The sequence below is a fragment of the Onychomys torridus genome, chromosome X (genome assembly GCF_903995425.1).
Source record: "Onychomys torridus chromosome X, mOncTor1.1, whole genome shotgun sequence".
Taxonomy (NCBI): domain Eukaryota; kingdom Metazoa; phylum Chordata; class Mammalia; order Rodentia; family Cricetidae; genus Onychomys; species Onychomys torridus.
Window position 1 is genome coordinate 59,781,897 of NC_050466.1, and position 17,959 is coordinate 59,799,855.

The 17,959-nt window shown below is 42.7% G+C and overlaps 1 long non-coding RNA gene and 1 pseudogene across 1 annotated transcript; one reads left to right on the plus strand and one right to left on the minus strand.

The window, feature by feature from the left end:
- Positions 1-2,242: 2,242 nt before the first annotated feature.
- Positions 2,243-3,618, minus strand: LOC118574649 (annotated as a pseudogene).
- A 4,220-nt stretch (positions 3,619-7,838) lies between these two features.
- LOC118573984 lies at positions 7,839-13,080 on the plus strand. Its single transcript, XR_004943681.1, has 3 exons — positions 7,839-7,858; positions 8,901-9,005; positions 13,056-13,080. It is a non-coding gene; the product is annotated as an uncharacterized LOC118573984 (long non-coding RNA).
- The last annotated feature ends 4,879 nt before the right edge of the window (positions 13,081-17,959 follow it).

Consider the following 17,959-nt stretch of genomic DNA (forward strand, 5'->3'; position numbering starts at 1 on the left):
TCAACATTGTTTTCAAATGGAGGCATATCAGCCTTCAGAAAGAACTGAAAAGTTATCCATGAAACATGGTTTACAAAGGTTAAGGATGAAATACTCCTGTTCTTTGGTTTATTTTTCAGTAGTCATTATCCATTACATGTCAAAACGGTTACCTCTGGGTGGACTCAGGCTGCACAGTGCACTGAGGAGCAGCCTACAGTTCAACAGTGGAGATGATACATTCAAGGCCAGCATTGAGAATCTGAACACAACCTTGGTGGTCTTATGGAGTGCCTCCTTACTTCCCTTAAGACACAGTAGAAGTTTTGTTAATTATTCTCTTTCTTTTAAAACAAAGTACATTAGAAGCAAAGGCAGTTTTATAAAAACTCTGTGGTTAAAAAAAAAAAAAAAACTCGAGCGCTTTATCAAGTCTGAACTGAGTTCGGTGCAATAAATACATTTTTAGAGTAACCATTCATCCAGTTATTAATATAGTAGAAACAATTTTTTTCAAATGGGACTAGATTGAAGCATCAATTCTCTAGAATTATTCTTTTATTATGGATACAAACAACCTATTCTCTAGAAGAAATATTAAATTTTCAAAACTTATGAGATCTGCTTTATATAAAACACCCACAAGTTTAAATGTAATTCTCATATAGCAATAAAAATCCCACCTCTAAATTAGCTATTACTTGGTTATGAGTGCCAAGAAACCATTTACTGCTTAAATTACCCCTTATAATACCTTAAAGGTGCATTTGTGAAATGTTAGTTTTGATGTAAACCTTGTAATTTAAATTTTGAGATTTAAATTAAGTGGTTTACCATTTTCAACACCACCTAAGTATATATCGATCCAATCTAGGAAGTTGGATCAATGTTAAAATGAAGGTTCACAGTTTTATTTCACATTTACGTCATTAGCCTTGATTTGAATGTTTTGTGGGTGAATTCAAATCTAAGCATAGCTCTACCAAGCCTGGAATCAGTTTCCCAACACTGAAACCATTCTGCTAATGTGCTGATGATGTGCTGAGGTTCCATAGCGTAAATTCAGTACCATAGGAAACTCATGGTCAGAGTGGCAGACATAGACTTCAGGAATGGTTATTTTGGTGGTGGTACTACTGCAATCCTACTGCCTAAGCAAACATAAACCCAATTTACCAGAAATCTACCTACATACTTGGAGCTGCTAAAGGTGAACTGATGGTGTCTGCGATGCATGATCATGTATGTATTGTGTTGGGGGCGAGGGTGAGGCCCGTGCATATGTTAGAGAAGAACTTGTGAGTTTGCTCTCTCCTTCCATCATGTGGGTCCTAGGGAATGAAGTCAGGTTGTTAGGCTTGGGGGCAACAAGCACTGTTACCTGCTGAACCATCTTCCCAGCAACATTTACTTCTTTTCCTTTTTTTTTTTTTTTTTTTTTTTTGGTGTTTTTGAGACCTATTATGTCGGTCTCCAGTTGTCCTAGGACTCACTGTGTAGACCAGGCTGGCCTCAAACTCACAGAGATCCACCTTCCACTTGCCTCTGCCTCCGGAGTGCGGGGATTAAAGGTGTGCACCACAACGCCTGGCAACACTTAGCTTTAATCATGAAAAAGATAAATCTTTGCTATGATTAAGAAATTTAGATGGCAAAAATGTGTATGTATCAGGGATCAAGTTTATATTTTTAAGCATATAATTACTTTGTAATGGACCAACTGCTTAGAGATAAAATACTAAATATAGAATTGAGACAGCTCAGCAATTTCCAGAAACCTAATGTGGAGACTCTCTGCCCTATATTACTTTGTAAGTACATCACCCAAGTGCATACTATGTTTTCTTAATCAACAAATGGACTCAAATTTGTTCATATATGGGTCAAACTTTTTGTTTCATCCTTCTGCTTGGGTTTATGTAACTTTAAATAAGCTACAGTGAGGTGACATGTAATTTTAAAAATATTTCATTAACTACTTTTAAAAATTCAGGTTTGGAGGATTCTCTTTCTTAAGCTAATAATCTGACGAAAGTGTTAACATATAGAGGTTTGCTAAAGTCCTTTCTCTTGAGACTGCTGTGCATTGTACATGGTAAATGCCTTCCAATATTCACTAACTAGATCAACAGTCATTTCCCCTTTACTATTTTAATCCCATATTGCTTATATTGATGATAGCATTTCAGTTCTTCAGTTGTAGAAGAAAAGTATCAGACTGGAAAATTTTCTGTATAGAGAGGATAACCACCAGATTTGCCAGCTAAGAAGCCGTTTCCGGAATTGTTGGGAGATGAGTTATTCTGTAGTAACTGTGCCTCAGTTGCTGGGCAGTGTGTCCAGACATGATCCACTTCAACTTCTGAACGTTTGGCTTGGAACATTTGTTTGATGAATACTCAGTTAAACACTTGGATACCAGCTCTTGCCAGAAGGTCAAATCTCAGCCACTTATCTTGGAATGTTTCTGAATACATTCGATTCCTTCTGTTAACTCTACATGCTTTAGTGCTTGGATCTCCAAAGCAATGATAGACAATGCCATCACAGAAGGCTTTGCCTTAGAAAATATGATCCTGCAGTGGCATGCCTTAAATTGGGCTTCTAGTCTTTCAAAATTGAGATCATTTCAAATGGCAAGTTCTCTTGAATGAGTGAGTAATAGAGTTGCAGAAATCGAAAGGCAGTAGTAGCTTTGACTTTCCAACACAGTCATTTCCATTCTCATCAAGTCGAGAAAACCGTGAACCTATACTGGCTTATTCGTATCAAATCAGTAGCCAATGGGACATTCCTTTCCTCTTCTATTGATTTTCCAGCCAAATAAAAACAGCTCAGTCCAACACACCCAAGATGCTTCTCCTGTACCTTCATTTTAAACAAGAATCTGTCCAGTAAATTCACAGCTAGGGAAAATGGCTCCGTGTCGAAGCCAAAGAACTGGGTTAAACTGAGTAGGTCTTTCACTTCCAAGTCCCTGAGTCTTACGGTCATTCTGAGGCCATTATCATGTACCGACTCAATTAGTTTCAAGCCGCAGACCTTTGGCTGACATCTGGACTCCTGTTCCAACAGGGTGTTGAACTGGTGTAGCAGCTTCTGAGACAGCCACAGCTCCTCCTCGGGCCTGCTCTCAGCTCGCCCTACGTAACCGATCCGAGAGGCCCATGAGGGGAAGTGGGCGGGCAAGCGAGCAGAGGCCTGGTGAGAGGCTGGCGTCCCGGGTAGCGGGAGCCGCAGCGCCCTAAATTGGCGCGGCGTTCCCTGGGGTCAGCGCGCAGCCAAAGAGCGGTGCCCAGCAGGGCGGCGCCCAGCAGGGCGGCTGGGAGACAGGCCGGGGACTGGCTGGCTTGTGGGGGCGCATCTTTTTATGTGGGCATAAGGGCCAGTCCTTTCCATTACCCCAACTATCATCCTATCAGAAAATTTAAAAAATTGTAACCCAGAGGAAACTAAGCTCACCTTGGGAGACCTCCAAGGAAAAAGGTACTTGTTTAACCTCTTCAACTTATAATCACTCAGCTTCCCTTTACCCAAGCATTTAATGTTCACCTGAATACCAGCAAGTCTAAACCACTTCCTGTAGTGACATGGTAGGCCTGTACATTCAGCTTTGCTAGATGTGTGACAGCTGAACATCTTGAATTAGGACTACTCGAAGGAAATCTCTGGATTCTAACCACTATTCTGTATACTGGAGAGGAAGGTGGAAAACTTTTGCCTGAATTTAAAGGACACTCTCACCATGAGATCTATGGGGGCCTGGTTAGGAAGAGGGGACTAGCAATCTCAACTATAGTTCTACCCTCCTCTGACAGTGGGAATCCCAGGTACAGGGGCCTTGGGAAGGGCAGTCTTCATCATTCCAGACCAGAATGTTAAAACATTGAGAAGTAAAGGAGACCAGTACATACAGTACCTAAAGGACTACAGGACAACTAGACAAGCAAGTAGATTTCCTGGCAGAACTGGTATTACAAAACTGTCCGGGACTAAGTTTGTTACTCTTGAAGAAAGGAGGACTTTGTGCTGCCTTAGGTGGAAAAATGCTGTGTTCTTATATGTCAGTGACTTGGGGGTAATATGGGAAACACTAGATATGATTCAGAAAAACTTTGATACAAGGGCAAAGGAGAGAGCTGAGGCTTCTCACTGGTACCAGTCTCCTTTCTCTCAGTCCCCATGGCTCACAATCCCCCCCCCCTTTTAACGGCTGTAGCTGGGCCTATTCTTTTACTGCTCCTTGGCATTATGATTGGCCCTTGCATTTTAGTTTAGTTTAGTTTAGATTAGTTTTTCAAGACAGAGTTTCTTTGTGTAGCTTCAGCTGTCCTGGAACTCACTATGTAGACGAGGCTGGCCTTAAACTCACAGAAATCTGCCTACCTTTGCCTCCCAAATGCTGGGATTGTGCAACTACTGCCCAGCTGGCCTTTGCATGTTAAATTGGTTGCTAACATACATTAAAGGAAGAATCAGCTCTGCTAAAACATTAGCCCTACAGGTGTAGTATCACCCTGTACCTCAACACGAACCAATGATTTGATTCATGTGGTAGAGAGCCAGTGGGGAATAATGGCTAAGGAAACTCTTAGGAGGAGCTGCTGGGAGGACATGTACAGATGGTTAAAAACCCTACCTTACCCCTTCTGCACAGCATGCCTTCCATTAGGTTTTAAAGTGGTGGCCCTGCTACCAGTTTTTAATAAATTCAGCTAATTATAATTTGAATTGAGTCTGTGGTCATGAATTACATAACAAAACTGTTAGGGGGTGTAGAGTGGGTAGGCTCCTGTAGGGGATAATCAAAGATACAGGCAATGAGGTTGGAGAAAAGGTTGAGTGCCTCAAGGCCAGAATGATGGAGACCTGATGATATGGAGGGGTTGTAAGGAAGCAATGTCGGGTTGAGGAGTGGGCTTTGCTCATATATGAGGTTGAGATCTAACAAGCATGGAGAAGCTGTGCCCTGGATGGGAGGAGTGTCATGAAAGGGCTGTGGCTGAGGTTCTTGAGGATGTGTACGGGGCTGTGAAGTAAGGTTTGCCTCAGTGACAAGTAGAGCTAGTGTCTGGAGCCAAGGTGGCCAGCCTCTGCTGGTAACCATGTGTAGCTTTCTAATAATATATATCACACAAACACACACCCTTGACAGGGTGTTGCAAGGGCCTGCCTCTGATTAGTTTGTAAGACAAGATAAAAGGGTTTTTGTAGATCTGGAAGGGCTGGGGTAGAGGTGCATAAGAGAGTGGACTTGAGTAGGTTTATGGGAGAAAGAAGGGATTGGAGGGCTAGAAGTGGTTCTTCCAGGGGTCATAGGTTGAGCATCAAGGGAGATGCTGGGGATCCAGATGCAAAAGTTAAAAAGTCCTAATAATGCAAACAATTCCCCTTTGGTTCGGAGAGGGATATAGTCAAGGAGTTCCTTCTCCCTGGCTCCCTGGCTCCCTGGCTCTTTTTGTGAGATTGAGAGGCCCAGATAGATGACTGAGGCTTGGCAGATCTGGGCCTTGTTTGGAGAGACCCTCTATCCCTAAGCGGCAAAGAGCTGAGAAGGATTGTGCCAGTGTTGGAGATTTATCTGTGGGGACTGGATGTATAAGAGAAGATTGTCTATATATTGGAGAAGGAAACCAGAGGACAAATTTAGGTTGGTGAGATCCTGTTGTAGGTCCTGCCCAAAATATTGAGGGCTGTCTCAGAATCCCTGGGACAAGACTATTGTTAGGAACATAAGTCAACGATTTTATACGACTTAGAGTAATGTAGTGCCAGCAAGATAGGAGCCTGCTAAGAGGCAGCTCAGATTGGATGTAGGCCCCAGGGCAAGCTCTGATATGTTAATGAACCAACCACAAGGCTGCTCATTTGTGGGCAAGTCCAAGGTGAGCTTTGATATGCTAATGACCTAACTCCAAGATGGCATTGATATATTAGTGAACCAGCCATAAAGTAAATTTTGAGTTCCTTCCTATACAAATGAAAGGATAAGGAAAAATTGGGACATTGGAAGTGGCCCCTAGGATTCCACTGCTGTGCTGAGACATGTCATCTTAAGGACCTTCTAGATTTCCACTAGTGCCACCTCCTAGCCTGCCACAGCAGAAGACTTCATGGAGGACGTGGGTCAAGCCTGCACAGCTTGTGAAGCATCCTAACCAGAGAAGATTCCCTAGTGGAACCCTGCATCGGCAGATTTCTGCCCAACCAACTGTTCCTCACTTGGTGAAATGTCTGTTTAACTTTTATATTAATAGGCATGGTATTATAAGGAATGGTTATATGATTGAGCATATTCAAAAGACAACTCTTGTGTGGATGGTTAATTCCATCAGTTGAGATTAAGACCACAACCACAATTTTGAACCAAATTTGAAGCATATTTTAATTAAATACTGGCTACAATGATGGACTCTGACCAGGTCCATTCCCAGGTTCCCAGAAAATGGCCATGAGTCACATTTTGTAGAGGTTTATAAAGGCAATCCCATAAAGCTACTGTAATGATACAGCACGTGGGAGGCCTAGGCAAGTTGGGGCAAAGTGTCCTGTGAGTGAGGGAGACACGCCATGCAGATGCAGCGGGCAGTGCCATGGCATGGTGGAAAGTCACTCATACCATGCAGACACAGAATGCAAGTGGAAAGCTTATTACAATAGAGGGGGGAGGGAGAGAAAATGGAGGTATGCAAACCTCAGGGTGAGATAGGGAGGAATGCTGTGGATATCGCTCTGTGTAAATAAAGTTCTGATTGGCCAGTGGCCAGGCAGGAAGTATAGGCGGGACAAGAGAGAAGAGAATTCTGGGAAGTAGAAGGCTGGGGAGAGACACCGCCAGCTGCCGCCATGAGAAGCAACATGTAAAGACACTGGTAAGCCACAAGCCATGTGGCAAAGTATAGATAAGCAGAAATGGGTTAATTTAAGATAGAAAAGTAGATAACAAGAAGCCTGCCACGGCCATACAGTTTGTAAACAATGTAAGTTTCTGTGTGCTTACTTGGTTGGGTCTGAGTGACTGTGGGACTGGCGGGTGAGAGAGATTTGTCCTGACTGGGCCAGGCAGGAAAACTCTAACTACAGAGGAAGAGGAAGAAAGGAGGGGTTTTTCCCTAAAGGAGGCTTTACATCAGGACACAGGGCAGATTCCCAAGGGGTGAGGAAGAATGCCAACAGCTACTTATCTCCCTCCAGGAACCATCAGGGGCAAGCATATTCTTCCTGCCTACATACCTCCTGCCTACATCCAGTGAGGGGCAAGCATACAACCTGATGTGTTTTCTGCTTCCATACCTCCTGCCCACATGTGATCAGGCACATACGGTACAGTTGGGTCAAACAAATTTGTTTAGTGGAGCACAAACATGTGGCTTGTTATTTTATAAAAACAATAGCAGCAAGCATTTCAGGAAGCATCTGTCCTTAGGTAAGTACGGCTTATAGGTTAGAGGCATTTTGTTTTATGGATCTTCTAGACACAATAGTTAAAACTTAGAACAAGGGTTGGGGATTTAGCTCAGTGGTAGAGTGCTTGCTTAGCAAGCGCAAGGCCCTGCGTTCGATCCTCAGCTCAAAAAACAAACAAACAAACAAAAACAAAAAAACTTAGAACATAACTTTGACTCTTACAGAACATCCTATTGAGCCAAGCTGTCTGCAACTACAACCATTCAGATAAGTTACTGGGTGTGCAGGGTGTTTGCATCTTCCCCGGTGAAGGCAAAAAGGGCTTGGGAGGATGGGTGAAGGGAGATAGTAATAAAGGCATCACTAAGATTGAACATGGTAACGAAGGCAGCCAAGGAAGGCATGGAAGAGCATATATAGATTAACGACCATGGATAGTTTGGTTGATTTTTCAGAGGTCCTCAACTAGTTGGTAAGTACCATTGGCTTTTTTGATGTCTAGAACAGGAATGTTGGTGAGGGGCGTTGACAGGAGTTAAAAGGGTTATTTGCAGTAGCTGTTCAGTGGTGGGCTTGAGTCTGTGGCATGTGGTGGGGGTCTTGGACTGTGAAGCTAAAGAGTTTTTCGGGGTTATGAGGCCAGGATTATGATAGGTAGCTATTGGAGGGTTGTTAAAGATAAGAGGCTATGGGTGGAGGTTTGGGTTTGGGTAGGACACTACCTAAGTCCTGGATGAGGAGGAATATGGTAGATATTTGTAGGTGGTATTGCACCTTCTTTCATTGCTTCACTAAAAAATAAAACTCGCAAGTTAAATATTAGGGAAATAAACCTGAGAGATCCACGCAGCAACAGAGAAACTAATCACGCACTCTCCGTCCTTCTTGCTTGAAAAAAGACCACACATCTCCTTAGGCCCCTCCTGAAAGGAAAAATGGTGCTGTGGTGCTGGTGGACTGAACCCAGTGGTGGAAGGAGAGAGAGAGAGAGAGGGAGAGAGAGAGAGAGGGAGAGAGAGAGAGAGAGAGGGAGAAAGTGTTGCCATGGTCATCTGGGCGGTGGTGGCACACGCCTTTAATCCCAGCACTCGGGAGGCAGAAGCAGGCGGATCTCTGTGAGTTCAAGGCCAGCCTGGTCTACAGAGTGAGATCCAGGACAGTCAGGACTGTTTCACAGAGAAATCCTGTCTTGAAATAACCAATAAATAAACAATGAATTGTAGTGGCCTGGAACTCCCAAGTTGGGTAACTGCTGCCCTGCTTGCCGACCTTGACCTTGATGTCCTCCCTATGCTGATTCCCTGCCAGTCTCCATCCTCCTGAAAGCTTAAGGGAAGTTCCTTGTTTGTGTATCCTGCATTTGGTGTGACCAGCTTAGATGCAAGAATGTAGAACATTCCTAGTGAACTTCTGCCCTCCGGGGTTCCTCCATTGTGCTGTAAGCCTGTATTTAAGGTTCCCTCCCTTCTTCAATAAACAGCATTCAGCATTCCGCTCTGTTTTTCAATCCACAGCCCCTGTGGACGTGGTGCATGGGTGGAGGTAGCGCGGGCACTACCGCAACCAATGGAGGTTCTACCGGGATCCAAGAAAGAAGGGAAGAGCTGATGGACACCCGGGTAAGTCTGGCGCCAGCAATTTAAAGAAAAAGAGAAGAGAAGGGTGAATTGAAATGGGTGCAGCTAGCTCACAGTCAGTTAATTGGATTGCTGAAGCAGGAAGGCACCAAAGTTAAGAAAGGGCAAGACAGCTAAAGATTTAAAATAAAAAAGGAAATCTTCCCAATAGAGAAGAGGGAAGGAAAGGAAATTTCCTGTTAGAAAAGGGAGAAAATTTTAATCAAGTAAAAAGGATTTTCCCAGTAAAAAGGGGAAAAATTTTGGAAACTAGGCCTAGAGATTTTGGGGCCTTGTAGAAGAAGGATGAAGGAAAGAGAAAAGCCTCTTCCCAGTGGCGATGGAGGAAGAAAGGGCTCTTTCCAATGTAGAAGTTTCAGGATAACTAGAGCTCTGATCACTTTCTGCCTGCCAGCGCAGAGCGGCAGCATCTGAATTGCAGGGAGTCGGCAGGTAGGCCTCACTGCTGCTGGCTGAACAAGCAAGCCAGCCCAGAGGTTCAAGTTTTGTTGTCTGTTTTTCCCTCCGAGTGGGAATAATTCAATATTTAGGATCCCTTCGTGGGAAATGTTTTTCCTTTATGGTGGGAACAACTGATTATTAGATAGTCCCTTCATGGGAGTAAGAGGGAGTTTAAACGGGAGTGCATGTGCATGTGGCAGACAAAGGCGCTTGTGATGGCCTGTGAGATGGCCAGGCAGGTGAGCAGGTACACACCATGGGAGGTGGAGCTGCAATGGAGTGTTGCCCGGGCGCCAGCACTAGAGCACAAGCACCTGGCAGAGCCAGAGCCAGAGCCAAAGCCAAAGCCCGCACCAAGCGAGCAGAGGCCTTGGAGAGGGACAGGCCCTAAAAGTTTAAACGTGCCCAACGTCTGGTGAAAAAGGTTTCAGTCAGGACTTGGAATGCTAAGTCAATGCAGTTTGAATTTCCAGGGACATTAGTCATTCATTGCATAAAGGATGTTCTGTTCTTTTGATTGTCTTAATAAATGTCTGGATGAATGGTTGATTCTCATGGTAGATAAACTAAAGGAACATAATTCATAATTTTGAGCTATATATTAGGTATGCTCTTGTCTGATCATTACTGAAAATTTGGCTCTGCTCTTTAAGTTGCTTTCTAGAAATTCTTGGTTTAATGCTATAGAAACATAACACCTGAAATGGATTGGGTTGTTAGCTTATTAATAATGTTGTTGCTAAGATAAACCCATAAAAAACAATCTCTTACTGATAAAGAGGTTACAAAATTATTTCTCCAGTAAATAAAATACAGGTAAATTGTTTGGTCCACATCGTTAATTGGCTTTTTGCATTAATGTGTTACTTGGGATCTATAAAGAAGGATCCTCTTTTTAAGATTTTATAAAAATACTCAAGAGTATTACCTAAAGTTACCTCTTCAAATCCTATAGAGATTGTATTTAATGCTTTTATAACTGGTATATGTAAAAAGGACCATAGAAATAAAAGCTGGTGATAGAATTGCTTAACTATTATTGCTTTCATATTTTAAATGCAAAATGGTGCCTACATGTAGGCTTTGGAAGTGCAGGAGAAAAGGTGTTTTGTCGAACAGTTAATCAATGATATACAGCCTAAATTAGAAATAAAATTATATGGGATTGAGATTGAAAAAATATTGATTCTGGTGCTGGATATATCTAAAATTTCACAAGAATCCTGAGATCCCAACTGGCCTCTACAAGAAGTCAGGAAAATGAAGGCTGTTACAGGATCTTAGAGCTGTAAATAAAACCATACTTCTCATGGGAGCAACACAGCCTGGTTTGCCTGCCCCTGTGGCAATTCCTAAACATTGGCATTTAATTATGATTGACTTATATAGATAATTTATTAGCTGCTAAAGATAGAAAAACTTGGTTTTGATGCCTTTTCTAAAATTATAAGAAGTTCTTAGCCTGGTTAATTTACAGATAGCTCCAGAAAAGGTATAGGTATCTTTACCATATCATTATTTAGGTCATGAATATTTTGTTTTTCTCATTCACCTACTGGAGTGTTTTGGCAAACAGGTCCTATTCTATGGGTACATTCCCCAGCTTCTCCAGTGAAAACCATTACTCCTTATCCTCAGGCTGTTGCTCAGATTATATTTAAAGGAATCAAGAGCAGTGTTCAAACTTTTGGTAACGAGCCAGATATTGTGGTGACCCCATACACCCAGTCTCAAATAGCATGGTTGCTAGCTAATGATAATGATTGGACCATACTGACATGCTCCATGCAGGGTCAGTTTGATACTCACTGTATCAATTTTTTAAATTGCATCCTGTCATATTTGCCAAGACAGTACAGATGACTCCTATTCCTCAGGCCCGTGTAGTATTTACTGATGACATATCACTTGGTTTTGCTGTGGTAGTTTCTGGTAACAGTGAAAAGAATGAAAGTCCAAGGCACTTCCGCCCAGATGGTGGAGGTACAGGCACTGTTGCTTGCTTTACAGATGTTTTCTGATGAGTGTGTAAGTATTTATACTGATAGCCAATATGTGGCACATGCAATTACACCTTTGGAGACAACAGCCTACATACAATCCATTTCTCCCATTCATAAATATTTATTGCAAGTGCAAGGACTCATACGGTCCCACTCACATAACCTTTATGTGGGCCATATTAGAGCTCATACTCAATTGACTGGACCTCTAAGTGAAGGTAATCAGAGGGCTGATGCCATTACTCGTATGGCTGTCACACATTAATCTGTTCCACCTTTGAAAAGGCTACTCAGTTGCATCAGCGTTATCATCTTAATGCTGGATTTCTTCATCATCATCATCATCATCGTACGGGCATAACCTGGGAACAAGCCATCCAGACAGTTAAATCATGTCCTATTTGTGCTGAATTTTTACATGTTCCTCATTTGGGAGTTAATCCCCGAGGACTTTTACCTAATCATGTGTGGCAGATGGATGTCACACACGTACCTTCCTTTGGAAAATTACAATAGAGGTCCATGTGTCTATTGATACATATTCCTCTCTAATTTTTGCCTCTGCCCATTCAGGGGAAAAGGTTAAGGATGTAAAGAATCATTGTCTTCATGCTTTTACTTATGAGAATGCCTAAATGCATAAAGACTAATAATGGTCCTGCCTACAGCAGTACAGGATTTTCAAAATTCTGCCAAGATTTGTCTATTGCTAATAAGACTGGTATTCCTTATAATCCTCAAGGACAGGCTATAGTAGAACGCTGCCATCGTACTTTAAAAACATATATTGCTAAAGTAAAAAGGAGGAGCTAGGGGCTCATCTCTCCTCTCCACATTCTATTCTTTTCCTTGTTTTATATATTTTAAATTTTTTATCAGTGAATTCTGCTGGAGTATCCACTGCAGATAAGCACTGGAGGGCTCCTGTTACAAATCACCCTCTGGTACGATGGAAGGATCTTTCTACTGGCACTTGGAAGAGACCCAATCTGGTGTTAGTGTGGGCCCAGGGTTCTGTTTGTGTCTTTCTGCAGGACAATGAGGTTCCTTTTTGGGTTCCTGAGCACTGTGTGCGCCCTGTGGCTGCTGCCGAATCCCAACATGGCAGAGACCTATTGGGCCTTCGTAAAAAAAAAACTATCCCCTTCTGATGCCAATGGGGATTGAGAGCCCAATATGGCCAACCTTGGTAAGCATTAACAATAAGCCTAGGAACTGTAGCCAAGCAGTTGGATTCTTCAGAAGGTAATATATGGTAACTGCTCTTTCAAGTATGTTTGAGAACGTGTCACCAGACACCTTAGTTAGGGATTAAGGATAACCCTGAAGGTCACTGACCTTCATTTGTTAACAGTAGCATGCCACCTAAGCATTTTCATTTTCACAACCCTCTTCAAGCAGGAGTAGTACCTACTTTTCAGGAGTGGCTCTGTGCAACATTTATTGGCCTCCTGAAGTTCATCTAACCCCTTTTGAAGATACCTTAAAATCTGTGAGCCTGAATATAGCCATTATGAGACCATTAGTTCTGCTCCTTGTCTTCTGTCTTTTTTTTTTTTCTTCATGGTTCTTAATTGTTCTTTTACAGAGCTGCCAGTTTAAGTTGTGCTGGGATCAAGAAATGGGCCTTGGTGGTTCGTGTTCCTGGAGCTGTGTCCATGCCAATGGACTGTGGCAGTTAGACACCGATGATGCTCACACACTCCAGAAGAGAATTTGACACCGCTATTGCTGTTGTTGGTGTTATAGCAGTGGCAGCCACTGCTGCTACTGTTTCTGGGATTGCCATTTCACTACAGCTAGCACAGTGGAGACCCTGGCAGCAAAAGTAGCTACTATGGTTAATTACTCTTTCATTCTATTGGGCATGATAAATTTAATTCAGTAGTTATATACATTTCGATTGGCTTTGAAAGTTATAAATTTATAAACTCAAGTTCAATTTGCTTTTGGGATACAATCTTACAAGGACTTCAATTTGCAGTAAGGCTCGCTAAGGAAGGGAATGGCTCAAATGCCTTTAGCCTACTGGCTATGGGTGGGTTAGGACTTCTGTTGGTCTTTTCTGTGACGCACAGATTGCAAGCCCAGCGCCACTTTGAGATCTTTGACAGCAGTTAACTCTACAGCTCACGTGGTTGAGCCTGTATGATAATGAGTATTCAGAGATGGTTAATTCTTGGGCAGTTGCCAACCTAAGACAGAGCGCTTGTGTGGCCTGGGCAGGAGTCTCCATGACGGGTAAGGCAACCTGCTGACGTCCCAAGCAACCTAAGTCAGAAGCTCATTTTTTAGTAAAAAAGGGGAGTGCCCTGGAATTCCCAAGTTGGGTAACTGCTGCCCTGCTTGCTGACCTTGACCAGATGTCCTCCCTATGCTGATTCCCTGCTGGTCTCCACCCTCCTGAATGCTCACGGGAGGTTCTTTGTCTGTGCATCCTGCATTTGGTGTAAACTGCTTAGATGCAAGAATGTAGAACATTCAGTAGGGAACTTCTGCCCTCCAGGGGTCCTTCCATTGTGCTGTAAGCCTGTATTTAAGGTTCCCTCCCTTCTTCAATAAATGGCATTCAGGATCCTACTGGCTGGACGAATTACCCGCTATCTCTTGTCTCTGTTTTTCCATCCCGTAGCCCCTTGCTCGGACATGGTGAATGGGTGGTGGTAGTGCAGGCATGAATGAATATGTAAATAATTTTAAAAATATGAAAAGACTTGTGGGGTCATGGTGTCTCTTCATAGAAATAGAACACTAAGTCATGTGGTCTCATGTAATTCAGGCTGGCCTTGAAGTCGATATGTAAGGAGAATAACCTCCATATTCTGATTCTCTTTCATCCAGGAGTACATTTCTACACTTAGTTTATACTGGTTCTGAGGATTAAACCCAAAGTTTTACACATACTAGGCAAGCATTCTTATCAACTAAGCCATATTCCCAGCTCCTGAGATTTTTTTTCATTGTTTTTATTTGGGTTTTTTTTTGTGTGTAATAAAATGCAGTACCATTAACACAACTAATTACAAAATTTCCTTTTTCAAGATGTTAAATATGGATGGCTCTGATGAATCCAGTAATTGTTTTGGTCAACTGTTTTTAATCAATAAATCTTATTAACACATAGAAATGACTTCTTTAAGGAAATAACCAAAAAGAAGTAAAAATTCTTACTGAGTTCCCTTAAGTGTGACAAGCCTTGACCTGATGGCAATTCTTGACAAATTGACTCCACTGCTATTTTTCATCAGTGGGGCCAGTCAAAGCCAACAGTGTTGTTTTAAAAAATCTTAAGTGGCACTGGTTACCAGGCAAAAAGGTCATGAGACACAAAACCCAGTATCAGAGCTTTATTAGGAGGAAGAGGGGTCAAAAGAACCAGGCCTGGGCAAGAAGCATAAGCAGAGAGCAGAGTGGGAGAACAGAGAAGAGAGAGGAAGAGCCTGTGTCCAGCTTTTTAAGGATTCCTGTGCACGTGGGCAGGTGGGCTTATGGAGCTATGCCATGCAAGCACTGATTGCATGACTGCTGTGTGCATTTGCACGATCACACAGCACACTGATGACGTAAGAATCCTTACTTAGCTACTGAACTGCACATGTGCGGTCATGCACCTGGAGGAATGGCAGAATCCTAACAAACAGTATCTAAGGGGTGCTAAGCATCAGGTCCTTGTTTCTGAAAATCAAAAGAATTGAAGGGGAGCTTGGTTGTTATTTTACAAGTACAAAACTGTTAATCACTAACTTGCTGTGGGTACAAGGGCATGTTGTTCCTTTGTAGACCACAAGAGTCATCCCTAAACAAATAGAGGGGACATCCTTTATATGGACCACACCATTTAACTCAGAAAGAGGCTCGACTGCCTTATACTCTTCCTCTCTTACTAAATGTATGCAGTAGCTAAATAGATGAAACTTGAAATTTCTGTTATAATGAAATAATTGTAGTAGATTGTGGTGATATTTTGTTTGTGTTCTGACAAATAAAGCTTGCCTGGAGATCAGAGTGTAGAGCTAGCCATTAGTTAACCATAGAGGCCATGCAGTGGTGGCACACACCTTTAATCTTAGGACTAGGGAGGAGGAAGCAGGAAGATCAGGAGTTCAAGGCCACCCTGGGCTACACAAGATTTATCCAGTCTAAAAGAGAAATAACCAGATGGTGGAAGCTCACGCCTTTAATCCTAGCACTAGGGAGGTGGAGACAGGAATATGAAGTGGGAGGAGACAGGAGCACACACCCATTTTGGTCTGAGGATTCCACAGAGGTAAGAAGTCTCTCTAGTGGCTTGCTCCTTTACTTCTCTGATCTTTCAGTATTACCCCAATATCTGACTCAATGTTTTTATTATTAGGACCAATTAGAATTTGCATCACAGTTGATCTAGTTTAAATCTTATTGTAAATAGGTGAAAACACCATTTTCCATTGTGTGTGTACACATACACATGTAGAGGACAGAGAGCAACCTCAGGAGGCATCTACCATGTTTTGAGAGAGGTTCTCTCACTTGCCTGATACTTGTCAAGTAAGGTAGGCTGGCCAGTGAATGCCAGGGATCAATCTCTGATCCACCAATCAGGGACCAATTGCTTCATCAGTCTTGGGATTGTAAGTGCTGCACTGTACCAGGCTTATTTTTACATGGGTTCTAGGAATCAAACTCAAGGTAAGCACTTAATCAATTGAACTACCTCTCCAGCCTCCCTCCCAAGTTGCTGTTCTTAATCTAAGACCTAAGCAAATGTTGAGTACTGTGCCCCATGAAAATCAGAGAATTCTACCTACTGAGTTTTCCTCCAGCTTGTTTCCTGCCTTTAAGAAAATTGAAAAGGACCAGCAAGGTGGCCCTGGAGCCAGTAAGGGCAATTGCCACCAAGCCTGATGGCCAGAGTTCAATACCCGGGGTCTGTGTGGTAGAAGGAGAGAACCAACTCCCACAGGCTGTCTTCTAACCTCTATGTGTGCACCAAGGCACAGGTGTGCACATTCACGCACACTAAAGAGATAAATAGCAATACTGTTTTTAAGGAAGAATTGAACAAATAACAAGAAGACAATTTGATGTGAACATTTGTAGCCAGATACAATGAGTGGAATGCCAGTAGTCCTTGGGATGCTGAAGTGGTAAGATTACTGGAGCCTGTGTCTCCAAAGGGGGCTGGGGAGGGGCGCCATCTCTCCAGAATGCCCTTGTGAGTCATTCATTTGTGTGGGAAGGCTCAGGAATCTTCACAAAATGGGGGGTAGAAAGCTTGTAAAATTTAGAGGTGGTGGATGACTACAAGATAACAGTGTTTTCTGGGCACAACAGGACAGATGTGTATCTGAGCAAGCTCAAGCCGGACAAAACTCCCAGCATGGAGGAGGGGAGAGATGGACACAAAATCCCAGCCCTACTGAGGAGCTATTGGCATTTGATAGCTGCTGGGAAAGGGAAAGCCAGTTTTCTTGAAGGATGTGACTCCTGGTAGGTCGATCATGGGCCTGGGCAGGCTCTACACTCAAGAAGATTTGGGCAGCACCATGAGTTTGTTGTTGTTGTTTGTTTTGTTTTGTTTTGTTGTTTTTCCAAGAAGAGGGAACATGAAGTTGGGTGGGTAGAGAAGTGGGAATGGATCTGGAATGAGTTAGGGGAGGAATAAAATCAAAATACATTGCATGAACTTCTTTAAAAAATTTTTTGACAAGGTCTCTCTACATAGTTCTGGCTCTTTTTGTGGACCACGCTGGCCTCAAGCTCACAGAGTGAATTAAAGGCATGCACTACCATACCCAGCCTTGTGTGAACCTCTCAAAGAATTAATAAAAACAATATTTTAAAAAGAATAAAATATGCTGAGTGTGTTTCCCCATGTTTATTACCCATTTTTTTTTTTTTGTTTTGTTTTGTCTTTGAGAATTCTCTGCATTTATTGCCACATGATGTTTCCTGGGGCAATATAAAGAAATATCTATTAACTCCAGATAGAGAGGGCACCAACAGATCAAAGAAAGGATTCTAAGTCCAGCTTGGTGAATCAGTGAGTTTATTGGGTGACCCACAGACAGTTTTACCATTGAAGAGTACCAGAGCAACTTCCGGTCAGCTATAAACTAGCAAAGAGTATGTTTCCACTCTCCTTTCCCTCCACCTCACAAAACTGTTTACCTCCCCCATTATCTTGGGGAAGAGCATCTTTACGACTTCATGGAGGAGGCTAGAGAGATGACTCAGCAGTCAAGGGCAGTTGCTACTCTTGCAGAGTACTGGAAATCTGGTGGCTCACAATTGCCTGTAACTCTAGCCCTCCTCTGTCCTCCGCAGGCAGCCCCATAAGTTTGGTGTACACTCAACACAGACACATACACAGAAATGAAATAATAAAGATGTTTATGGAGGCTCCTTGTGAGTCTTGTCCCTCCTTTCATAAAGGAATGTTCGTAGGCTATATCTCATATGGTCTTCCACATGTGGCTGCAGCTGCTCTGACCCAAAGCCAAAACAAAATGG